Source organism: Haematobia irritans, chromosome 5 (assembly GCF_050003625.1).
Source record: "Haematobia irritans isolate KBUSLIRL chromosome 5, ASM5000362v1, whole genome shotgun sequence".
Classification (NCBI taxonomy): domain Eukaryota; kingdom Metazoa; phylum Arthropoda; class Insecta; order Diptera; family Muscidae; genus Haematobia; species Haematobia irritans.
The window spans coordinates 173,030,215-173,057,918 of NC_134401.1; the positions used below are offsets into that span (position 1 = coordinate 173,030,215).

Below are 27,704 nucleotides of genomic sequence, written 5' to 3' on the forward strand. Positions count from 1 at the left end.
AAGAATAATAATATGTAGATTGTTTTTGTTTTATGAGAGTTGGATTTTCTGTTATGGCTGCAAGAATTGGGAAATTTAAAAATAATTACATACTGTCGCTTAACTGAATGGTATGCGGTTTTTATTTTTGTTCATCTTAGTATGGGGGGTGTAGAACCACAATAAAAAAATAAACACAGAAGGAACAATTATGCTGTAAATTCTTACTAAATGTTTATGTATTTTCGATGAGATTTTTCAACAATGTTGTTGAGTATTATAAAGGGTGATGCGGTCAAAATTTGGTCAAGGGGAAACGCGTGTAAATCGGTGAAATCGTTTATTAAAAAAATCAAATTCAATTTCTTTTTCAAGTTCAATTAGTATAAAATTCAGGAAAAATATTCAGTTAGGCTTTCGCTTTTCCAAATCCGAATTGCCGGGCCTCACGCTTGACATCTGTCATCAGATTTTGTACAGCCATCTTGTCCACCTTCTTCGCCGCAGAAAGCCAGTTTGTCTTGAACTGCTGCTCGTCCTTAGCAGTTTTTTTGGTCTTCTTTAGGTTCCGCTTGACAATAGCCCAGTATTTCTCAATTGGGCGGAGCTCTGGCGTGTTGGGAGGGTTCTTGTCCTTGGGAATCACCTGCACGTTGTTGGCGGTGTACCACTCCATGGCCTTTTTACCGTAATGGCAAGATGCCAAATCCGGCCAAAACAGTACGGAACAACCGTGTTTCTTCAGGAAAGGCAGCGGACGTTTATTCAAACACTCTTTCACGTAAATTTTTTGGTTGACAGTCCCGGAAGCTATGAAAATGCTGCTTTCTAAGCCTCAGGTACAGATGGCTTACCAAACCAGATATTTCTTTGCGAACTTCGACAGTTTTATGTGCTTGAAAATATCTGCTACCTTTCCCCTTCCTTTTGCCGTATAAAACTCTTGTCCCGGAAGCTGCTTGTAGTCGGCTTTGACGTAGGTTTCGTCGTCCATTACCACGCAGTCAAACTTCGTCAGCATCGTCGTGTACCGCCTCCGGGATCGCGCTTTGGCCGTCGTATTTTGTTTATCATCGCGATTTGGAGTCACTACCTTCTTGTAAGTCGATAGTCCGGCTCGTTTTTTTGGCTCGATGCACGGTTGTAGACGATACACCCAGCTTATTTGCGGCATCTCGGAGAGAGAGGTTAGGGTTTCGCTTGAAACTACCGGCAACTCTCTTTGTCGTCTCAGCGGCTTCCGGTTTCCAATTTCCCCCCGATCCAGACTTCCTGGCTGTCGACAAACGTTACCCAAACACTTTAATTACATTTGTAACGGTTGATTTGGCAACTTTTAGCGATTTTGCCAGCTTTGCGTGCGAGTAGCTCGGATTTTCGCGATGCGCGAGCAAAATTTTGATACGCTGCTCTTCTTGCTTGGACGGCATTTTGACAACTGAAGAGTGAATTCCAAAATCAAAATAGAAGCAACATTCTACACACACACACCTTCAAAATGAGGAGTGTTCAGGTTTTTTAAATGCAAAATTGAAAGAAATACGTCAAGTTTATATTGACCAAATTTTGACCGTATCACCCTTTAAATTTGAATATCAATAACGCGAAATTGACGAGGTGATGGAAAGACCAACAAATTGATGCCTCATCATTTTGGCATTACTCACACCCTGATTTTTAGTTCTTTCAAGAACTAGAATTTTAAAAACAAAATAATATCTTCAGATCTTTTTATTAAAAATACTCCTCAAATGGTCTGAATATCTCCAATGCAGTGGGCTATTGTCGGTTCCTCACGTACCGAAAAACATATTGACCTGAGGCCAAAGATTTCTTATCCTTAAAATACGAATGTAAATTTTGCTTAGGATAGGAGATGCATTTCTCTGATGAAAAGATTATCAAAAAGTCAATAAACTTTTTAATTAAGTCATTTTGTCCCTATATTTAGGTTATTCTAATTACATGAGAGAATATTGTTCAAAATTAATGAAATTATCTTGAAATTTGTTGAAGTCTTGTATGATGAATATAAAGCTAAAAAGCGTTCAAAAATGGAAAAATGTCTTTCAACACTGGATTTTAAAGACGTTTTTACTTGAAACATAGTAATCCAGCATTACTGAGGTGGATTATCTCACCTCAGTAATGCTGGTGACATTTCTGAGGGCTTCAAAGCTTCTCTAAGTGTTTCACTGCAATGTGGAACGCCGTTCGGACTCGGCTATAAAAAGGAGGTCCCTTGTCATTAACATGGAATCGGGCAGCACTCAGTTATAAGAGAGAAGTTCACCAATGTGGTATCACAATGGACTGAATAGTTTAAGTGAGCCTGATACATCGGGCTGCCACCTAACCTAACTTGAAGCACAGCATAATTTAAGTTTCTGTCAACACGGTTTTAAAGCAGAAAAAGAATAAAGAATAAATTCAAATTTAAAAGATAGTTGTGTCCTAAATTTATCCTTACTTCAATTCTCCGTTTCGTTGGCTCAGAATCAATACAGAACCTTTGGAATTATTATTTATTTATTAATAATTATTTTACCTTTAAGATGGGTACTACACGCAAAGAAAAAAAAAACGTTTGAAAAACGTGTACCGAAAGCGTTTTTCTTTTGTTAGAGTTTTTTGAATTGCTTCGAAATTGTTCAACTTTTATCACCAAAAAAATTAGTTTGTTACAAAATTTTTATTTTTTCAATAAAAAAAGTTATTTTTGAAAAAACAACACAGTCCATTTCGTTTATATCAAACACTGTTCTTTTCTGACTTTAGGTCTTTAATAAGACACATTTTACAGTTCAAAATTTAATATACTACAATGTAATGTTGATATTTTTTCCGAATCTTCCGAACATATCTGGAACATATGTAAAAAAAAAAAAAACAAACAAAAAAAAACTTTGGTCGAAGCAGGAATCGAACCCACGACCCTTGGCATGCAAGTCGGACGTAGCAACCACTGCTCCACGGTGCCAAACTAAATGTTTGTTTCTGTTAAATAAATTTTGTTTATTTGGTTCGTGGGCGCCGCAAGCTATGCTATATAAATATAACTTATATGGATATTTATCTATTGATGACCATAACAGGTACATAGCTCAGTGGTTAGTGTGTTGGCTTACAAAGTACATGGTCCGCGGTTCGATTCTCCGTCCAGGCGAAAGGTAAAAAAATTTTAAAAATTTATAAAATCATATAATTTCTTCTACATTGTTGGTATTATTAAGAACTAAAAAACCTCGTGAATGTGAGAAAGATGTGAGGGAAAATGCAATTAGCAAGAAAAAAACAATGTTTTTTTCTTTGAGTTTGTCTTTATGAAATTGTTTTTACATCCTGGAAAAGAATAAACGTTTATCACAAAAAGTATATACTTTTCTTCCAAATACACTTCCTTACAGCGAAAAGCAAATGAGAAACGAACTTTGTTTGTCTAAAATTTCGTTTGGGAGGAAAGAATTATTTTTTTGCGTGTATGTTCGAGTTCGATGTGAAGACGTTTATATTTTTATTAAAACGTTTCAAATCAGGGAAGGAAAAGTTTTAAAGCATTAGTATTTTTCTTATGATTCAAAAATAAGCTGGTTTCCGAACATAGTGCCCACCTTTAGATGAAATAATTTTCTTGTAATTTTTCATAAGATTTACGTTTTTTTTTATATATTTTAGGATTTTAGTTATAGATATTTCTTTGGATTTAAGCCGAAAAATTTCACTGAATTTCTTTTTTAATTTGATTAGATATCTAATTATATAATTTAACTCTTTAATTCAACTTCAATAAATACTCAAAATATTTTGATGATATTTTTTCTATGTATGATGTCTTTGTATGCAACGTAAACCGCCACTTGATACAAAACAAATTAAACACTGGAATTATTATCTCATAAACGATTCTACTACTGCATTGATTACGATTTTTTGCACTTTCCAATGTCTAGAGTAATTGTTCGAAACCACAACCGTGTATTCGCGTTTCAATTTGCAATAAAAGTAGCAGACATGTGTGGAACAAAATCAGCACGTTTACCGCAATTTGCAGTTCCGATTGGATTCCAATTTACCATTGCTCATAAAAATACAAAAAAAAAATGACAAACGCTACATTTAAAAAGCGCAGCCATATTGTACCCCATGTACTCATACTATATTAGAATTATACAAAAAAAAAAACTATAATACATATTCAAAGGAAATTGCCAATATCTTTTAGAATATTGTACAAAATAAAAGCAACTATAATTTATTATGTATAGAGTTTTATGAAAATGGAAAACAAAGTATATACTTATATAATATTGGGGTGATCAAATTGCTTCTCTCCCTTCAAAGAAGACGCATTACTCTTATACAAAGTTTTTCTTCTTGACCAAAAGTCGATAAACTTTTCAATGAAAGCGTTTTGTCCTTATAGTTAGGAGATACGATTCAAAGCTAGGTGTCCTTACATAAAAGAAAAATTTATTGAACTTAGTTCAATTGGTTATTAAAAATTGGAAATAAATTTGATTTAAAGACACTCTTTATTTACATGAATAAAATACACGGAATAACGAATATATTAAGATTTACGTTCCAATATAAAATAAGCTAGACTTGCAGCTTATATGTATCCTTAGTGAATTTCTCGCTTCTTTGGCTTGAACTCAATACTAAAATCATTAGTGAAAAATCAAAAATTGTTGGGAGCGGGCAAGCCTTTTTTGAGTGTTGGTGTAGATCGATTAAGCATTTGAGGTGGGGTATAGGCAGTATTACCAGGTAATTTTTGATTCTTCCCCCCAAATCTTAAGAAAAAAACCCTAAATTGGTCTAGACTTGTTTCAAAAACACCCAAAAATGTTAAGTATGTAAATAGTACAAAAAGAGGCCCAAAATTTCGTTAAAAATCCTGTAGTGATACAATTTAAAAATTAAATTTAACACAAATATATAAACTGAAAGAAGATTTTTTCTGAGGAACGAAATTTTAGACAAAATAATTTTTTTTAATGCTAAAAATTTTCTTTTGAAGTAAATAAAAATCATTACACCACTTGTCACAAATTCGGGATCGATTCCTGCTTCGACCGAACACCAAAAAGTTTTTCAGCGGTGGATTATCCCACCTCAGTAATGCTGGTGCCATTTCAAAGCTTCTCTAAGTTGTTGCTCTGCAATGTGGAACGCCGTTCGGACTCGGCTATAAAAAGGAGGTCCCTTGTCATTGAGCTTAACATGGAATCGGGCAGCACTCAGTTATAAGAGAGAAGTTCACCAATGTGGTATCACAATGGACTGAATAGTCTAAGTGAAACTGATACATCGGGCTGCCACCTAACCTAACCTAACCTTGTTTTTAATTGTATCAAATATATATAAAATCTAAGGGCGTTTTCGATTCGCAAAAAATATGTTGCCTTGGTGTTACACTACTTTTTCCCTAATTGTCATTTCGCCCAAATGATAGTGTAATTCTAAAGTTATTGTTAATTTATAATATTGTGAGGTATAAAGGATCCAAAATCTATGACAGTGTCCTTGATATGTTGCAATCAATTTTGAGAATGTTGCACCTTTTTCCCAATCGAAATCGCCATAAGATATTTTTTTTACCCCCAAAAATCCCCCCAAATAAATTTTACCCCTAAAAATCCCCCTAAACGTGTAAAAACCCCTAAATTTGGGGGGAAAACCCCAACCTGGCAACACTGGGTACAGGAGCAATATTTGTGGTCAGTGTTACCAACTCCCCAAGGCCAAAAAGCACCAAAAATATATTATAAATGCTAACATACCACTTCCACAAAATCGAAAATTAAATGCTCTACTAAAAAAAAACGTAAGTAAAGTCTACAGCCGTCTATATTATACCCTTCACCACTATGTAGACTAACATTTGTGTTACCATCTCAACTACTTCAAATTTGCTGGGAGCTATATAAAGGTTTGCATTTTCAGATACAAATACTTTTAACCCTGCTATTATGTTGGGGTCATTTGAGGACCCAAATCGAATTTATTATTACCCCATTTCTTTGTGGTGGAATATAATTAAAAGATCTTACTACTCAGTGCATGAATTGGTGAAATGTACTTAATTCAATAGGGTTTGTTAAAATTTTATGTTCGTAGGGCTTTTTATTCTTGGTGTATACACATAACAGGTTGGGCTCATTTTATGACCCCATATATTACACAGGGGAACAAACACGAACTTTTTTGTGTTGATTTGAAATTTATAGCAAATTTTAGTAATTTGAGGTCGCTGAATCCAAATATACACTTGGTTTTTATCCATCAGTTTGACTTTTCGAGATATACCGTTATTTTCATAATTAAGGCACTTCACTACATATATTGGAAAAATTTGAAAACGGTTCACCATTTTAAATAAAAACAAACCGAAAATCCCAAAGAATATTATCTTTAAGCCGTCTTTACATTGCTTTTCAATTTTCTAAGTAGTTTTAGAGATATCGTTTAAGTTTTGAAAAAAAAAAAAATTAAATTTTTAACAAAAAAAAATTTGTTTTTTAAAAATTCCTACAAAATAAAAATGGGTCGAAAATCACAGTTTTGGTTCAGAAATAGTTAGTTTAATATATTTCGAATAAAATGAGCTTTATTTCATTACAATCGGTGCACGACTTTTAATATTGTTCACGATTTACTGAATTGATATAAATCGCGATTTCCGTATAAAAATTACATTTTCTAATGGGTGAATGTTTGTATGTAATAAGTTAGTTTTTTTTATGGTTCTGTTGATGAAGAACTGAATATTGTTTTTATAGTTATTTGGGACGATGAATCCAAATCTGCACGTGGTTCCACATTTCGGTGAAACCACATAGAGAAGCTTTGAAACTCAGAAATGTCACCAGCAGAAGATATATTATTCCACCCGCTGAAAAAATACTTTGGTGTTTGGTCGAAACTGGGGTTGAACCCATGACCCTTTGTAAAACGGGCATGCTAACCATTGCGCCACGGTAGCTCCCATTACCACCTACATACAACTTTTTTACAACCAAAAGGCGCGAGTAAATTAAAAAAGTGTAAATTTTTTCATTAAAGAAAAACTTTCAATAAAAGCATAACTGAAAATTCCAGTAACAACAACCTATTCCGATGATCCCAAACTATAAAAAACCTTTTAATTAGATACACATTTCATTTTATTTTACAAAATTAAGTGTGGGTCATGATATGACCCCAACATAACATAGTAGCAGGGTTAATGGAGACAATTTTTTGTACTTCTATAAAAGCTCTAGAATTTAAATCAGTTAACGCCCTGGAAACACAATGTTAGTAAACAAATATTCACCGAAAAAAAGTGAACTGTTTTATAGGAAGAATAAACTACTAAATTTTACTCCACATTTTGAGATTTCCACAAAGCGTTGTTAAAACCAGAAATTTTAATGCCCTGTTGTACTTTTTAACAGCAGTTCACGAAATTACATAATTTCATAGGAAAAAAATAAACTAAAAGTAAAAAAGAAGAATGGCTCTATTAACCATGTTCCTTAATCTATGTCTGTCCATAAAGCTCGAAAAATAATTGTATAATTAGATATAATGCATTTGGACGTCAATTGCCTGTTTCGGTATCAGGCTAACTTGAAATATAAAAGAAAATCATTGGCGCCAAATCATGACCATTTTAACCATACTGTAGTTCATTCTTACTATTTTTGGGAATCGTACGAAAATTTTCATATGTTTTAGTTCATATTGAACTAATTTGTACGGTCATTGAACTTTATACTCACGTTTAGTTCATAAAATTTTTGATACATACTTAAAAAAAAGTAAGATTTCATTAAGCTGTGGAAAATTTCGATAAAAATGAAATTTCACTACAAGCAAATAATTTTTTTTCTAATAAAAATAAGTTAAATTTAGCGTTAGTTTAACTACGGAAATTTTTTTCTGTGTGGGAAATATGAAGCGAGAGAAATTTTAGTGCAATTATACAAAAGAGCATTTATGATTTATCAGACGATACATATGTATTCGAGATATAGGACAATTTTAGTAATATTTACAATTTTTGCTACTCATCAGTGGCGATTTTACAAGGATATTGGTTAGATCTCACCAAGATATGTAGTCAAATGTGGGTTGTGATATATTATTTGGTCAAGTCGGGCGACTTAGAGCCTTATTTAAAACTCAACCGTTCTGTGGAAATTCTGGCATTACAGTGTGTAGGATATGACTAAGATATGGGGAAATCATCACAGAATTTTGTGTAAAGTGTGGGAATTGTGGCCATATTTGTATAAACCGGAAAAATGAATATATGCACGCAAAAAAATAATTCTTTCCTCCCAAACGAAATTTTAGACAAACAAAGTTCGTTTCTCATTTGCTTTTCGCTGTAAGGAAGTGTATTTGGAAGAAAAGTATATACTTTTTGTGATAAACGTTTATTCTTTTCCAGGATGTAAAAACAATTTCATAAAGACTAGCTCAAAAAAAACATTATTTTCTTGCTAATTGCATTGTCCCTCATATCTTTCTCACAACCACGAGGATTTTTAGTTCTTAACACCTTTTCCTGTAATACCAACAATGTAGAAGAAATTATACGATTTTATAAATTTTAAAAATTTTTTTTACCTTTCGCCTGGACGGAGAATCGAACCGCGGACCATGCACATTGTAAGCCAACACACTAACCACTGAGCTATGTACCTGTTATGGTCATCAATAGATAAATATCCATATTAGTTATATTTATATAGCATAGCTTGCGGCGCCCACGAACCGAATAAACAAAGTTTATTTAACAGAAACAAACAGTTAGTTTGGCACCGTGGAGCAGTGGTAGCTACGTCCGACTCTCATGCCAAGGGTCGTGGGTTCGATCCCTGCTTCGGCCAAAGTTTTTTTGCTTTTGTTTTTTTTTTACATATATTCCAGATATATTCGGAAGATTCCGAAAAAATGTTCAACATTACATTGTACTATATTAAATTTTGAACTGTAAAATGTGTCTTATTAAAGACCTAAAGTCAGAAAAGAACAGTGTTTGATATAAACGAAATGGACTGTGTTGTTATTTCAAAAATAACTTTTTTTATTGAAAAAATAAAAATTTTGTAACAAACGATTTTTTTTGGTGATAAAAGTTTAAAATTTTCGAAGCAATTCAAAAAACTCTAACAAAAGAAAAACGTTTTCGGTACACGTTTTCCAAACGTTTTTTTTCTTTGCGTGTGGAGGCTTTATCTAAATCTGAAACAAATTAGATCAAACTTGACACACTTAAATATCATATTAAATATTAAATATTCTCTGTGGAAACTATCCAGTCAATTGGAAGAAAATCCCATTGAAAATGGGTCTAAAATATGAAACAGTCTACAATATTTCCCCAACTCTGGTGTACGTATATATGGGAGCTATATATAATCTGAACCGGCTGTGACTAAATTTGACATGTATAGTTAGAATAATAAAATTTTACGTAAATTGGAGAATACACGAACAGAAAAACCATGTTTGGACATGGTTGCCGCATCCAATTAATGATTATCTAGGGCATGTAATTGGTTCGAAAACCATGTATTTTGTCTTTGTAAATATAGTTTTCGAGCGGAGAAAAATGTATGGTGGCAATAAGCATTTGAATGTTTCTCAAATACCGCAAACATATTCTATGATTTAAATGATAAAATCATGTACCTGACCAAACAAATTTTTTACTTTTTTTACAGGGAAAAAAGTATTTTTATAGGTTAAGTATAGACATTTCTAGAACCATTACATGGCCATAAAGACCATTTACATTTTTTTCGTGACCATTTAATTGTTTAACTTTTTTGCAGTGAAAAGAATTTTATAAAAACATTGAGCAGGTACACACGATTTTCATTTTGCGCGTCAGTCGTGTTTTGATTGTTTCTTGGAATGGACGGAGAATACGGATTTACTGTTTTGTGTTAATTTATTTATTCAGAAGTGGTTTATGTGAAGACAAAAAAGGAAAGTGTATTTCGCTATATGGTATCATTTATTTTTATTTGCAGCTAAAAGCACCAAATTGGCAACACTGTTTGTGGTTATTGTACTCTGACCCCATAGCACGTTGGAAAAAGTTGGTGAACATCAACTTTTTGTTGGGGGAACATTTTCTCCTTTAAATCTATACACTAAGCTCAGCGATGCTCCAACTTTGCTTGCTTGTCTAAATAATAGTTTTCTCGATTTTTCTTCCATTCGTCCTCGGCTTTAAATCCTGTTTCGGCTATTTTTTGTCTTCAATCACGAAATTAATTGATCCAATTAAAAAATTAATCGTTAATATATAGTTTTGTGATAGATTTTTGTTTCGATTAAAAAATTTGTTGAATCAATTAAATTTTTAATTGAATATTTTTTAAAACTCAATTAAGACTTTAATTGGAAAAATTTTCGTACATTTTTTTTTGTGTTCTGTTTGGTGCAGGATATGGCCACACGATCTTACTAGAAGTGCCTTTTGTCTTAACCAATATAATAACGTGTTTTTTATTTATCAATGCACTAAAAAAATATTGTTATTATTGATGACAAAGATTTCTTTTCCATGAAATACGAATGTGTTCTTTGCTTTACATAGAAGACGCATTTCTCGGACATAAATTTTTTTCCTTGTCCAAAAATTGATAAACTTTTCAATGAAGTCGTTTTGGCTTTATAATTAAGTGATTTCATTTAAAAATGGGTACCATAAAAAAGAAGAATGTTTTTTTCTTTTTTTGACTAAGGCCATCTTGTCTTTAATAATTCCGAAAAATTGTTAAAAATTAATGAAATTGTTAAATTTTTTGTTTTTTTTTGCATCTTGACTGCAAAGCTAGAAAGCGTTCAAAAAGAGGAGATGTCTTGCAACACTTTATGTTAAAGACGTTTTTTACTTGAACATAGCATATTTTCTACTCAAAGTCGGGCCTGCATATGGAAATTTAAGTTTTCGTTAACACGCTTTTAAATGACTTTGACAGCACATGAATAAAAAAGGAGAAAACGATTAAATTCAAATTTGTTTCCTATACACAAAAATTTTTTTTTCTGATTGATTTTTGTTTCAATTAAAAAATTTATTGAATCAATTAAAATTTTAATTGAATATTTTTTAAAACTCAAATAAGACTTTAATTGGAACATTTTTCGTGAAATATTTTTTCCTGTGTAATATCAAGTACTCAAAACTCAAATTTAAAAGAGAATTCTGTCTTAAATGTGTTCTTACTTCAATTCTCCGCTTCATTGGCTCGGAATCAATACCAAAATCATTAAAGACAAAATCTTTGTAGGTTAGGTTAGGTTAGGTTAGGTGGCAGCCCGATGTATCAGGCGCACTTAGACTATTCAGTCCATTGTGATACCACATTGGTGAACTTTTCCCTTATCACTGAGTGCTGCCCGATTCCATGTTAAGCTCAATGACAAGGGACCTCCTTTTTATAGCGGAGTCCGAACGGCGATCCACATTGCAGTGAAACCACTTAGAGAAGCTTTGAAACCCTCAGAAATGTCACCAGCATTACTGAGGTGGGATAATCCACCGCTGAAAAACTTTTTGGTGTTCGGTCGAAGCAGGAATCGAACCCACGACCTTGTGTATGCAAGGCGGGCATGCTAACCATTGAACCACGGTGGCTCCCAGCTTTTTTATCAGTGTGGAGAAGAGTCAATGAAAAAAAAACAAATTATTTATATGATTGGTTTTATTTTGATTGATATATTTCTTATTGTATATTTTGTAAAATTCAACTTAGATTTTAATGTAAAAACATTTGGCATAATAACCAATTATGTTATAGATCTAAAACGTTCAGTCAATCGGTACAACATTTGAATTGACCTATATTTTTCTATGTGTACATTGTTCGCTTTAACTGACTTTAACGATTCCGTAATTCTTACAATTGTACTTTGCTTTTGATTAATTGAATATTGAGTTAAAGGGGCATGCAGAGTTAATGGGCAAACGAAATAGTACAAATATATTTTGGAAGAACATTTTCACCAAACATTTCTTGATGCTTGCATGCCGCCCTGGCACAATTAAATGTAGACAAAAGAATGGGGAAATGTTTATGTACTCGTATAAAATGGACACGCATACTGCCTTGTTACAGTCAATAGACGATAAATGGAATTTGTTAATTCTTTCAATGAGGTTTTGTAAAAAATTAACTAAAAACAATTACATTTTGCTTAAAGAAATCGCATAAAGTTTTTCTGCGATGTCGTTTCGCGAAGGACTCTTAAGTCATACTTCACTAGAAAATATAGGCTTGGCGTATGCATGTAAGTGAATGCTTGTTTGCCTATTTATGTTGCTATGCGTTTTTTTTTTTCGTAATTGGCTTCTAATAAAACTCTTGATCTCTTGATAAAATATTTATTTATATTTTGTTAACCCAATCAGCCAAACCAACCAAGAACACCTGATCAATTTAACACATTTGCCTAAAATCACCGATAAATCGATCTATAATCTGATTTTGATGAGACAAACAGTCTCACCCCAAAATGTTTTATCATTTGTTTGGGTTGTTATATTCCATGTTTCCCACCCCTAAATGTGTATATATTGATTTATATGTGTGTACGTTTACATATGAATGGTGGGTATGCATCAAAAATAAAAATATTTGTGTATGTCACGGTTGATTACACTTCTTGCAATGATCGGTTAAAAACAAACATTTAATATCGAATTGCCGGCATTGCGTCACAATGTCGCCTGCAAGATTACTTGACGATAGCCTCACACTCTTCCCATCTCCGCCCATTTCACCAGCTCCCTTCCCTATTGATAAATATGAGCACAAAATTCACACAATAACGACATTACTTTGCTCTTTATAGACCAATTAACCATGTGAGGGACGAGTGGGTAGTATGTCGTATACTTAATGTGTGTTTGTCCATGGGTATATGCGCCAAGAACTCGTAAACAAAACAAAATCCATGAATACGAGATATCTAGGCAATAGCAATAACAACAACCACAACTGAAGTGAAAAACAACAAGAAAACTGAACAGAGAGTTGTGTACACGAGTGTGTGTGTTTGCGTGTGCGTGAATGGTGGATAACTGGATACCGCTGGATAAATTTTTGCTACAAATATTTTTACATTATCATGCGAACAAACGGACTCTCGTTTGTGTTGGTGTGAGTGTTAGTTGTCTCTCGTTTTAGATTTTTCCTCATTTGTAATGGTATTAAGTACATATCTGGCAGCTGGTAAATACTTTATTCTCACCAGACGACGTACACAAATTACCACACACAATCCTACACAGATGTAAATTCATTCGTCTATGTCAATTTTCCTCCTTACTGACTTTGATAAGGGTTTTTAACTATCACCCACATGGGGGTTGAGTTATTCATGCAATCGTAACGCTGCTCACAAATCTGATATTACGTTACTGAGAGTAATCCCATAGACATTAAGTAGCTAATTCACTGTGGGGCGATTTAAACGAATGATTGGTAAAGTGTTGTATCCTTTTTTTTTATTATTTTTCATTCGTAATTATTGCCAAAGCTTGAAGTAGTTCAAACGGTGGGAAAGGTAAATTTTAAGTCTTTTTGTCGAAAAGAAAAAAGTTTTATATAAAAATTAATTTTTCGGGCAATTTCACAAAAAAAAAAATTCGTTGCAATTCTCAGCCCAATTTTACCGTAGAGAGGCAGAACTTGTGTTATCATGGCGAAAGGAAACTTTTTTATATAATTTGGCTAAACATATTCCTATGATCATATTACCTTATCCGACATAGATATTTACATTTTTATACCCTGCGCCACACTGTGGAACAGCGTATTATAAGTTAGTGCATATGTTTGTAACACCTAGAAGGAGACGAGATAGACACATGGTGTCTTTGGCAATAATGCTCAGGGTGGGTCCCTGAGTCGATATAACCATGTCCGTCTGTCCGTCCGTCCGTCTGTCTGTGAACACATTTTTGTGATCAAAGTCTAGGTCGCAATTTAAGTCCAATCGGCTTCAAATTTGGCACATGTTCCTAATTTGGGTCAGAATAGAACCCTATTGATTTTGGAAGAAATCGGTTCAGATTTAGATATAGCTCCCATATATATCTTTCGCCCGATATGCACTAATATGGACCCAGCAGCCAGAGTTTTATACCGATTTGCTTGAAACATAACACTTAGCCGTATAGTTAAGTGTGCAAAATTTAATTGAAATCGGTTCAGATTTATATATCTTTCGCCCGATATGGACTAATATGGTCCTAAAAACCAGAGTTTTGGCCCAATTTGGTTGAAATTTTGCACAGGGAGTAGATTCAGCATTGTAGCTATGCGTGCCAAATTTTGTTGAAATCGGTTCAGATTTAGATTTAGCTCCCATATATATCTTTAGCCCGATATGCACTTATATGGACCCAGAAGCCAGAGTTTTATCCCGATTAGCTTGAAATTTTGCACAAGGAGTACAATTGGTAGTATAGTCATGTGTGTCAAATTTGATTGAAATCGGTTCAGATTTAGATATAGCTTCCATATATATTTTTCGCCCGATATGGACTTATATGGCCCCAGAAGCCAGAGTTTTGGCCCAATTTGGTTGAAATTTTGCACTAGGAGTACAATTAGTAATATAGTCATGTGTGCCAAATTTGATTGAAATCGGTTCAAATTTAGATATAGCTCCCATATATATGTTTTTCTGATTTCGACAAAAATGATCAAAATACCAAAATTTTCCTTGTAAAATCGCCACTGCTTAGTCGAAAAGTTGTACAAATGACTCCAATTTTCCTAAACTTCTAATACATATATATCGAGCTATAAATCATATATAAACATTTGCGAAGTTTCCTTAAAATTGCTTCAGATTTAAATGTTTCCCATATTTTTTTTTACTAAAATTGTGTTCCACCCTAGTGCATTAGCCAACTTAAATTTTGAGTCTTTAGATTTTGTAAAAGTCTATCAAATTCTGTCCAAATCGAGTGATATTTAAATGTATGTATTTGGGACAAACCTTTATATATAGCACCCAACACATTTGACGGATGTGATATGGTATCGAAAATTTAGATCTACAAAGTGGTGCAGGGTATAATATAGTCGGCCCCGCCCGACTTTAGACTTTCCTTACTTGTTTAATTAAAATCTTAATACGCTGAAAAAAAATTCGCAAAAATTAACGTTTTTTTTTTATTTTTATTCTTATTGGAAAAAAATATATTTTCTTGTACTTAAATTTTATTTTTTTTCGAAATTTTTCACAGCCCAATGATATTTTCCTATTTTTAAATATGTCCCAAACATTTTATGAAGTTCAATGACCGTACACATAAGTTCAATATGAACTAACGCCAAAGACAATTTTCGTACCTTTCCCAAAAGGGGTAAGAATGAAAAGAATGGTAATGATTTGGCGCCAAAGGTTTTCTTCTTTACTTTTAGTTCGTTTATATAATGACATTCGTTGCTCCATTGTATTTCCACACATGAGAAAATCTGCGTTTCCATCTTTACGCTAGAGAATAACTTAACATTAGGAATAAAGAATGAAATGTAATTGCGTGTTTTCCCTATCCTACGCAAGCCGACGTACCTGAAGTAACTCGGTATGGTCACCAATGATAGTGGCACAATATTCCAACTAGAATGAATGTCTATTTCCATACGTGTGTGTAGGTGGTTTGTCTTTCAATATCGTATGCATGTTAGTTTGTTTGTTTATTTAAGTATATAGAGACAATGTCTTCATTTCCTAATTTCTAATCCTTCATCGAGGGTTGGCGACAAATTAAATCTGTCATTCATTCTGTGGCACCTTGAACCCATACTTATACTAAATACATGTATAACACTCGCTATTCGCTCCACTAGGGTCTTTTTTATTTTTACCAGTGGTGCATTTAGGGACTGAACTTACACTAAACTTACGTGTTAGGAGAATCGATTTAGCTATTTATTTAAATTACTTCTTAAATAATTTTGCATTTTTAAATGATGAATTGATTAACATAATAGTCAATCTATACGATAGCGAGCAACGTCTTCTGTTGAATATTTACATATTATAAGGGGAAATCTTATCTGCAATAGTTTCGTTCTATATTATTTCGTATAGGTGTATGTTTAGATGACTCAAAAACGTCTAGCACGGAGGATAATAAAAATCCACAATATCGTATTGGCAGCTGAGTTATAACTAATCGATATTTTGTCAAAAAGTCTACAAAAACGTCTTTCGAATTTCATACAAAATCGACCTTTTATGTTGACCAAAATCTGAATGGAAAGGGCAATGTTAGTTAGCTCTTTTTATTCTGGAAATATATAAAAACGTCAAAAATCGCGAAATCAAAAGCCAATTTTTCAATAATTACAAATGTTGAAAAGTTTGCTTTTTCAAAAATCGAATGATATAAAGATTTTCAAATTTTGAAAGAAGTTCAAAAGTTGACTTTGGCTCGATTTACACACACACACATACAAAATAATTAATTTGAAAAAGAAGAAGCAGGCGAAGTTATTTTGCAAATATCTTTGGAATTAAAAAACTAATTTTACAATGCTGCATTTTATTTTTTGGAACATAGCAAATAATTCTTGTGATTCCATTCATTGCTACCTCGGTACTATACATGTTGGTTGAAGTGCCAATGCTTGTTTTGGAACATCAATTGCAGTGCCTCCTTTTGTTTAAATTATGTTTTGTGTTAATTATCCCGATGCCCAGTACAAATGAAACGATTGTAAAATATAATTCACCAAATAAAGCTTTTATTTTGTTAACATTTGTGTTTAAATTTCATGTTATATACATTATTTATATTCTACCATATAGTAGGGAGCGACTAAATGTTGGTTGCTAGTTTATTATGGAAATACAACTCCATGTTATACTTTGTTTTATCAATCGATCAGATTACATTTTTAAATAATAATCAGATCCACTTTTGTGTTATAAATTCACAAAAATCAGTTTAATAAATAAATTATTTCTTAATTCACATTACAAATGGGAGCCACCGTGGTGCAATGGTTAGTATGCCCGCCTTGCATACACAAGGTCGTGGGTACGATTCCTGCTTCGACCGAACACCAAAAAGTTTTTCAGCGGTGGATTATCCCACCTCAGTAATGCTGGTGATATTTCTGAGGGTTTCCAAACTTCTCTAAGTGGTTTCGCTGCAATATGGAACGCCGTTCGGATTCGGCTATAAAAAGGAGGTCCCTTGTTTAACATGGAACATGGAATCGGGCAGCACTCAGTGATAAGAGAGAAGTTCACCAATGTGGTATCACAATGGAATGAATAGTCTAAGTGAGCCTGATAAATCGGGCTGCCACCTAACCTAACCTAACCATATAGTAGGGAGCGGCTAAATGTTGGTTGCTAGTTTATTATGGAAATACAACTCCATGTTATACTTTGTTTTATCAATCGATCAGATTACATTTTTAAATAATAATCAGATCCACTTTTGTGTTATAAATTCACAAAAATCAGTTTAATAAATAAATTATTTCTTTCAACGCGAAAACCGAACAGAGTACCGGCCTTTACGGACGAAAAAATTTACCAAAAATCTACCAAATTAAAAAAATATATTTTTTGAAAATGTTTGTGGTTAATATGAAAACAATTTTTTTCCAAGGAAATGTTATATTATTATATTTTAAAAGTTTATTTGAGTATCTATAATAGTATATATTATTGTCTCTCCTTTTAGCTCAATTTTTTGGGTGTATAAATATCCCTAGAATTGTAAATGTGTCGAATTTTAAACTTTCCCAACAAGGAAAATTTACTACTTCTACTAAAAAGGAAGAACAGTAAGTTCTTGGTTCAATCACGGAAATGATAGTAAAATGATAGAAAATTTTCTATAGAAATAAAATTTTGAGAAAATTTTCTATAGAAATAAAATTTTGAGAAAATTTTCTAGAGAAATAAAATTTTGAGAAAATTTTCTATAGAAATAAATTTTTGAGAAAATTTTCTATAAAACTAAAATTTTTACCAAATTTTCTATAGAAATACAATTTTTGACCAAATTTTCTATAGAAATAAAATTTTTCACCAAATTTTCTATAGAAATAAAATTTTGACGAAATTTTCTATAGGGATAAAATTTTGACCAAAATTTTCTATAGAAATAAAATTTTGACCAAAATTTTCTATAGAAATAAAATTATGAGAACATTTTCTATAGAAATAAAATTTTCAGAAAATTTTCTATAGAAAAGTCAATTGGAAAAATTGTGGCAGTAGAGCAAATTTGGATCTATTTGAATTTTGTGAGTTCAAAAGGTGTGATCCACATCGATTTTTTGAAGAAGGGTAGGACGATCCCACACCAATACAATGTATTGAGCCGATCTGATTTTGGGGGAATTATGAACTATGGTAACGCACCGGCACGATCAAATTGGTTTAGTTGGATTACTAATGACTGACCCATCCACTAAACTCTGCTGATTTTTTACCGTACACCACTTTTTATTCCCATCGTAACGGTGGTGCAATGGTAAGAATGCCCGTCTTGCACACAAAGGGTTCTGGGTACAGTCCCCATTTTGACCGAACACCAAAAAGTTTTTCAGCCGTCGATTATTCCCTCTCAGTAATGAATGTGACATTTTTGAATGTTTCAAAGCCTCTCCAAGTTGTTTCCCTGCAATATGAAATGGAGTTCGGACTCGGCTATTAAAAGGAGGTTCTTATAATTGATACGAGTATATGGAATCGGCCAGCTTCCATTGATAAGAGTGAAGATCACCACTTGTGGTATCAAAATGAACTGAATAGTCTAAGTGAGCCTAAAATAACGGGCTGTGAGTATACATTCCCAGCAAAACATTTCATTACCAAATAATCTTCGATGTAACCTAGTGCAAATTGGTTAGTAGCTAGTATTAAATGTAAATCTGGTAATCGAAACTACTCAGAAAAAATATCACAAAAATTTTTCCAATTAAAATTTTAATAGAGTTTTAAAAAATATTCAATTAAAAATTTAATTGGTTCAACAATTTAATTGATCGCAATCACACAATTTTCTTGTATCAATTGATATTTTAATTGGATCAATCAATTGTTTAATTGACTTTGGTGATTTCTGTGATTGAAGACATTTCAATTAAAAAATAATTGGATCGGTGATGGTAAGTCATTATTCTCAAGCATATGCTGTTGCAGTTTACGCAAAATCATCCTACACTGGTTCCGACATATCGAAATTCTATGACATTATGTTGAAGTGAATTTTTTATGATTGTTTATTATATATTGGGTTTTTATTGTACTGTTATTTTGGCCCCTACCAAAACGGGCCTTAAATATTTCGCTCACTCACAACGCTTTTATACCTACGTGGCTATATGTGTCTATAGCTGATCTTTAACTCCCGCCTTTTCATGGTTGTTTCGTTTTCCTTTTTTCCTTTCATGGCATTATTAGGTTAGTCCCTTTACGATTATTCGTGTCAATTCACCTAGGAGTTATCTATAAAATTCTGAAACGCATTAATGTCATGTGATAGAGCCGATGACCGACTAACAAACAGATATCAGACTCACGCATACACAGAAAATATTAAGTATACGTCACTGGCTCCAATGGGAAGCTAAATACATGGCACTACATGACCTACGTGTGTGCGTGTAACATTGCAGTGTGGTAGGTAAACGCTTCAACTCCTTACATTTCTAAAGTCACCCAAGTTCATTATAGTCTAGAGATGTTTGTCATGTTTTGCAGTAATAGCACTCCATGGGAACGGTTTCCATTGAGTACATTGTAAGGACATGAAAATATAATTTGTAGTCCAAATTGTGGGGCATACAGTCAATGAATCCAGCAACAGATTGTATGCCATGATTGTGGAAAACACACTCTACTATCTCACCTCTTCCTCATGTATGGCTTAATGATGGGCATAAAAAGGCACATTATAAAAATTAATAATAATATAATAACTGCGTGTGAAAATTTAAAAGAAAGTCTTAGTAAACTCCTTACGTAACTTTAGACGTTTAAATTAATTTTCAATTTTAAAAAACATATAGGTTTTCTTCAATCAGGTTCGAATGGAACTGCATTCTTAGTACACAAACAAATATATCGTAATAGAAAAATATGAATTTCATAATTTATCCAAAATTATTTCGACTTATGACTTCTTTCAATATATCTGCGTCAATGATGGATACCACACTAAAAAAGCATGCCGGGTTCCATAGATTTTATCTATACGCTAATGATTTTGGTATTGATTTCGAGCCAAAGAAGCGGAGAATTAAGACACAATTATCTTTTAAATTTGAGTTTTGAGTACTTGATTCTAGGAAACAAATTTTTGTTTATTATTTTTTCAAGCTTTTTTCTTCATTTTCTACCAAAGTCCATTAAAAACATGTTAACGAAAACTTAAGTGTCCAAATTCAAACTTGATTACAAGTAGAACTTATGCTATGATCCGTGTAAAGACCTCTTTAAAATAAAGCGTTAAAACAACTCCTTATTGCATTGGCTACAAAGCTAAAAAGAGTTTAAAAATATCTTTTTAGCTTTGTAGCCAATGCAAAAAGTCAACAAATTTAAAGACGATTTCCTTAATTTTGAATAATTTTTCAGTAGAATTAAAGCCAAGTTGACCTCAATAAAACAAAATTTTCTTTCATGTTAGTAGAATCACTTAACTATAAGGACAAGGCGACTTCATTGAAAAGTTTATCAACTTTTGGACAATGATAAAAACTTTATATCAGAGAAATGCGTCTTCTATGCTAAGCAAAATTCGCATTCGTATTTTAAGGACATGAAATCTTTGGCCTCAAGACAATACTTTTTTCAGTGCAGAAAAGAGAAAATTCGCTATATTTTACAGTATTCCTTGGGGCGACCGGACATATCACCCAACGGACATATCGCCCAAAATGATTTTTGTTCGTTATGACCTCCATTGGGGCGGTCACATCGCCTAATTTTAGTTTGGGCTGTATGTCCTCCCTCATCCCGGTTATATGTCCCAAAAAAATAGGCGGTCAAAACGCCCAATATTTTATGGGTAAAATGGATATTGGAATAAAAATCAAAAACTATCCTAAATGAAGTAGTTTTGATCCCCAATTTTGGTTAACTAAATACGTACGGTATTTAATTCAAAATGTCGTAACTAGAAAGACAGTTCAGATCTTGTGGTCTATAAGACGAACTTGAGGACGAACTGAATGTGATGAGTTTAAAAAAGAATTCGCGCACGAGAATCCTTTTTAAATTCATCACATTCAGTTCGTCCTCAAATCCTAGCAACTTTCATTTTATTATCTTGTTCTAAACATTAAAGTTGGGAAGATATGAGATGATCGATGTGCTGCTGATACACCAAGAAAAGTGCCTTCGGAACTAAAGGAAAAAATGTTCATCAATTTAGTTTAGCCAATTTATTTCCATTAAGTTAAATTTTTGTTTAAAATAATAAAATTTACTTGCTTCAGTAAAAAATCCTAAACTGAAGCAGTTAGGAATAGTTCATTAACTAGAATAAGGCATGGAATTTTACTAATACTGTTTTCTTCGCTGTGTATAAGAATTTACTACTGAACAAGAAACTTTTTTTTCACTGATAACAAAGCATTCGTAAAAATAAACAAAATATGAACTAAAACCAAGTTTCCTCAAATTTAGTAAAATTTCTTATAAAATGATAATTCTGACTTCCTTTATTATAGAAAGCTTATCATACATACGAATAACACTACTAAGAAGTATTCAATCCTTTTAAAACTTAAGGATACACACTTGTTAGAATATAGGAAATTTTCCTATATTTCTTTTATCTATCTGTAATCGAACACTGTCATCGATGTAATCGGTATGTTTGCGCGTGGGTTGTTTTTTTAGTTGTTAGTTGGAATCGCGTTGTTATGGTATACGGAGGGATTGTTAAAAAATAATATAGTAAAATAATATAATAAATAACACATAAAATATATAAAATATTTGTTATTTTAAATTAGTGAGAATGGTGTATAAAGAAAGAAAACAGATTAACAACCACTTCATTCGTCTTCATTTTGGAATTTTCAATTAACAGGTAACATTCAGTGACGCTAACCTTTTGTGACAAAATTGGTTTATGATTTTTTATATTTGTAGGTATTGAAATTGTAAAAGGAGGACAAACTCGTTACGCAGCAACTTATTAAAAGTAAAAGGTACAAGAAGAAGAAAAAATGCGTTTTACAGATGATATTACATGGAAATTGGAAATAGTGGAATAATAAACTAATATTTCAAGGCCAGTCGATGCTGTTGATTCTTAATAAATATATTTAATATATTACTAAAAGGTGTATTTTATTGAAGAAAAATTGCCTATATAAATTAATAAAATTGTATTTAAAAACGAAGGTAAGGCTAATTTTGAAGTAAAAAGGTTTACCACAAATATGTAAGATTTGTCCCAATTAATGAAAAATGTTCAATAAAATCATTCCATATATGAATTCAATTCAGTTAAATTTTTTCATTCTGTAGTATAAGGGTACATAAATATAGGAAAATGTTAACTAATATATGGAATGCATTCTACCTAATTGCAACGAAAATCACATCGTTCAAAAAAAAAAAATAAAAATGTCTTTGGCGCTATACGAAGTTCAACTTTCTTCACAATTAGTTCATTTTAACTTAAAGAAGGGGTCACTTTTTTCTGGGTGTAGGTACTTGAAATAAATAGTGCGCGATTTTTTTTCACGTACCCATCAGCAGTACATCGATCATCTCGTTCCAATTTTCAGTTTAAAATACATAATTTTCAATTCAGCAGTTGTCTGGTTTGTTAAAAAAATCATTTTCCGAATTTTTATGTTTCAATATATAAATTCAAATGTCTATGAGTTTAAACCGACCTATTTCAGGAGCGAAATATGTCTTCGTAGTTCCACTTTGGCCGCTTTTCTATTTCTGTTGTACGCTGAGAAGAAAAATGGTCAAAAATTTTGATCCAAATATGTCTTCGTAGTTCCACTTTGGCCGCTTTTCTATTTCTGTTGTACGCTGAGAAGAAAAATGGTCAAAAATTCTGATCCAGCCTAAAACAATTAAAACAAACGATGAAGCCAAGATATGCTAGTTTTACCTCTTCTTCCAGCATATGAAAAGCAGGATTCGATATTTGTCAATAAGAGGCATATCTATCTATTAAATATTTAAAAAATTAATGGATAGATGAAGTAATCATATATAGCTTTTGAAATATTAAAAAAAAAAAAAAAAAAAAAAATATATATATATATATATATATATATATATATATATATATATATATATATATATATATATATATATATATATATATATATATATATATATATATATATATATATATATATATATATATATATATATATATATATATATATTGTTATTTTAAAGTATTCTTTATATTCAATTATATTCCAACGGTCATAACACTAACATTTTTTTATGGGGCTTATGACTGCTTATGACGGGGGAGGACATAAAGCCCAAACTTCAATTGGGTGATGTGACCGCCCCAAGGGAGGTCATAACGCCTTTCCTTGGATATCGATAAAATGTCCGTGCATTGCCGAGTCTCATTTTTTTTAAATCCCAATAACATTTATCGTTTTATTTTATAGAAATTTTAATTTTGCGTACACACAAATTTTTCATTTCTGATTCAATCACGAAATTAATTGATCCAATTAATTTTTAATTGAAATGTCTTCAATCACGGAAATGATAGTATCAATTAAAAAATTAATTGAAGGTCAATTAAAAAGTTAATTGATCCAATTAAAAAATTAATTGATACTATTATTTTTGTGATTGATTTTTGTTTCAATTAACAAATTTGTTGAATCAATTAAATTTTTAATTGAATATTTTTTAAAACTCAATTAAAATTTTAATTGGAAAATTTTTCGTGAAATTTTTTTGTGTGTATAGATGAACTTCACGTTTCCTTTGTTGAACATCTCGAAGGCACAATTTCTGTTGAGTTCAAATGTGGACCAAATTTAGACGATCATGGGTGTCCACCTTTAAGAGGTTTCACTGTATTTTTCTACAAATTCAAAAAAAAAAAAAAAAAATATATATATATATATATATATATATATATATATATATATATATATATATATATATATATATATATATATATATATATATATATATATATATATATATATATATATATATATATATATATATTAGACTTTACCCCTGCGCTGGCGCTATTTACAAATGTAAATATTTCATAATTTTTTCACTTGTTGAAGAATATTTCGTAGTTTGAAGGAAAAATTTTAAGTTCAAAATTGAAAAACTGTCAAAAAAGTTACTTTATCTACTTTAGACGCCAATTTTTACAATTTTTCAATTTTTGAGACCGTATACACAGGTCCATGCGCAGTAAAATAGCAGCCGAAATGTTTTCCGTCTATTAAACTTAATTAAAAACTTTAGAGTAGTTGTTATCTTGCCAACTTGCCTCAAAAAAGTCTTAAAGGCGCTGATGCTATAAATAAATTTATTGTTATGTTTTTAATTGTAAATTTAAATAAATAAACAACAACAAAAAATTCACCAAAATAAATTTAGAATCGGTCGATTCAAAGAATTTTTATTTAATATATTAAACACTACTCAAATCAATTCATCTTTTCTTTAATACACTCAAAACAGTAAACTGGATCCAAAGATTTTAACCTTCCCTTTGGTAAAAAAATAAAATTTGAATACAGATCTCATTTATCAAATTTTAATTTCCTTTTGCTGTATATTAATAATAATATAAATAAATGCTACTTTAAAATATCCAAATTGTAACAGATATTTCAAAGTACAAAATGTTTCCTTCAATCCCAAAAAATTTAATATCCTCAAAATATGTCTTATCCTATATTTTAATCGTTTTTATCTAAATCAATTCAATATATCAATTAATTTAAATCAAAAATGTTTTTTTTTACTTTAATGAAAATTTTCCTTATTTCATTAACGAAGGGACAAAAATTTCCCAAATTCAATGAAAAAATTTGAAGCACAGATTATAAACCTTATTTCAGTTAAAGTTACATTATTATAAAGAAATTTGTCCTTAACATCTTCCTTAAATACCATTACAGGTAAATAATAATAGAATCAAACGAAAAGAAGAAAATTAAACATTACATTTTTTATTAACCCCCAGGTTACATTTTTGCTGTGTATCCTTTAAAGTGTAAATTTCTGATAAAAAATTTCGAATTTTGTTCATACATTTTTTAAAGAAAGTATCAAAAATAGAATTTACCGTTAGCTAATACTCCCCCATCATAGGTCATGTCCTGTTACCTTACATTATTTGTGTTGTACAAGGAAGTGAAAAAATGTGGGTGTGAGTGCGTATGTGTGTTTGCTTGTAACGTTATTCCCGCCTACAATAGCAAATGGATATATGACCGCCAAAACGGAATAATTGTTGATTGTGGTGGATTGTCGTCGTAGTCCAAGGACTTGATAATAAAAACTGTAAATTGCAAGATAGCACACAAGCCCTTGATGGTAATACAGAAAACTAACCTCTAGCCATTTATATTCCAATCAATATTCCTTGAAGGTATCCTGTTCTTTCACAATGCTTCAAAAAGCTACTTTTGGATGAGTATCGATTTTTTGTTTGTGTTTTTTTTTCTATTCAGCCCTTGTTGCAATCTAGTCTTGATCATAGGAAACCTTCACAGTGAATGCAGTAAACAATCAATGCGAATCATATTTCCGTTTAGTAAATTGAGAGATATGGACACTGGAGGCGATGGAATGTTTCACTGACATAGCGATTGATGTGCTACCTAAAACAAAAATCACTGAATTTATTCCTGGCGTATAATTGACGTTGCTTTTCATTGTCTTTTTATTGAAATCAATTGAGGCAAATTGTAAATTGCTCAAATACGCAAGAATTGCGAAAAAAATAGTGCCATGGATATGAAGCGAGCATACACACACACACAGACACAAAACTAAACCACTGTAATTGGTCAATTTCTGTCTAGGAACCAAAGGGAGAAGCTATCATAAATCATTACCAAAGATAGTCTAGATTAAATACTAAAGGATTTAGCCTTACTTGTTACATGCAGAACAGCTAGCGTAGCGTTAAGGTGGCAAGTCGACAAAAAAGTCCTTCAGATTGCTAATTAATACTAATGGTCACTTTTCACAAAATCAGCACTTTATAATAGAACTCACTACAAAAATGGATTTTGTTTGGATTTTATTTAAATAAATTTACTTTTTGTTTTATATTTGTTGCATTGCCTAGAAGTTGTTGGGCGGTGGGTACTAAAGTTACTCGTTACTAAATCTCTAAACACTTTACATTGTATTTCATTAATTCTTTTTTTTTTTTTGGATTTTCAATTATATATCTATTTATTTATTTTTTTTTTAATATTTTTAGTTTTATTTTATTTTTTTAAGGCAACTTTTCAAACGAACGTCTACGCGAAAACTAATGTTTCGAAAAGCGCATGAGTAATACGAAATACCGACGACCACGACGATGGTGACTACGACGACAACGACCACAACATCGACCGATGACTATGATGGCGAATGAGTGAGTGAATTTCCAACTGTATCGAAAGACGGTACATATGTCCAAGTGAATACTATCGGTCGGCCGGTTGGTCGGTATTGATATGATGACGTTATTTAGCTTTTAGATTTAGGTCTAAATAGTTAGCCAAATAAAATGCTGCTAGCTAGCTTTTGTTATTGTTGTTGTTTTATTACTACAATAATTACAGAACTGAAACGAATCGAAAAAGAAGCAACGAAGACTAAGGAAGACCATACGACCGCCACACACTCGAGCGCGAAAACATTACTTACTGGAAATTAAAAAAAAAATGTATCAAAAACAAAAAGAATAACGAATGACCAAAAACATTTTTACAAACATCGCGATTAATTGTGTATCTGTCGCGAAAGGGGTTCGTCAGCGACTATAGCGAAGGCTATCACGGCGATGACCGTGGCCGCCACGGGTGAAAGACATGCAAGGCAGCATTGGGTGAATGCTTGACGTGTGGACAGATGGATAGATGGACTGAAAACGCAACGACGTAAGGATAGACGTTGATAATGTAGCGGTAGCGTAATACCACTGCATTCCATGATAGCGGAACACAGTGGGGGAATTTAGGACACATTTGTTTTTAAATATTAAACAAATGCATACTGAACGAAAGAAAAAACTATATTGTCGCAATTTTAGAAAATGTTAACTAAACTGTATTATAAGCGCCAATATCACAAAATAAGTGAATATTTTTCGACAATTTTATTAATTTTTTTCACTTGTTGAAGAAAATGTCTTAATATTGTTACGAATTTGATAATTATAGATATAAGTTTATTTAGTTTCCGTTAATTTAAAATTTCAAATTGTAACGATAAAATTTCGCTATCACTTGTTGGAATCATCTATTCATTTTCTAGTATTTTCCTGAATTTCTTTTATGTTCTTTTGTTTGCTTACCGAAATGTTAGTTCTTACTCTCTCATAGAATAACAACCCCTTTGCTTTGTTATTTTGCTTTCTCATTTCATCTCATTGTCTATTGTCATTGTTGTTGTAGTAATGCGAGCATATATCTATGTGAGTGTGTATGTGTTTGGCAGCCACCAGACGAATTACT

The 27,704-nt window shown here is 31.9% G+C and overlaps 1 protein-coding gene across 3 annotated transcripts in view; it reads right to left on the reverse strand.

Annotated features, from left to right (window-relative positions):
* kcc (solute carrier family 12 member kcc) overlaps window positions 1-26,764 on the reverse strand; it is a 72,324-nt gene extending 45,560 nt beyond the window's left edge. The window contains exon 1 of one of the 3 annotated variants that reach the window (XM_075308763.1): window positions 26,129-26,764. The gene's annotated coding sequence lies outside the window, so the exon portion shown is untranslated. The remainder of the gene's footprint in view (window positions 1-26,128) is intronic. The other 2 variants (XM_075308765.1, XM_075308764.1) reach the window with 2 other exon arrangements.
* Window positions 26,765-27,704: the final 940 nt, after the last annotated feature.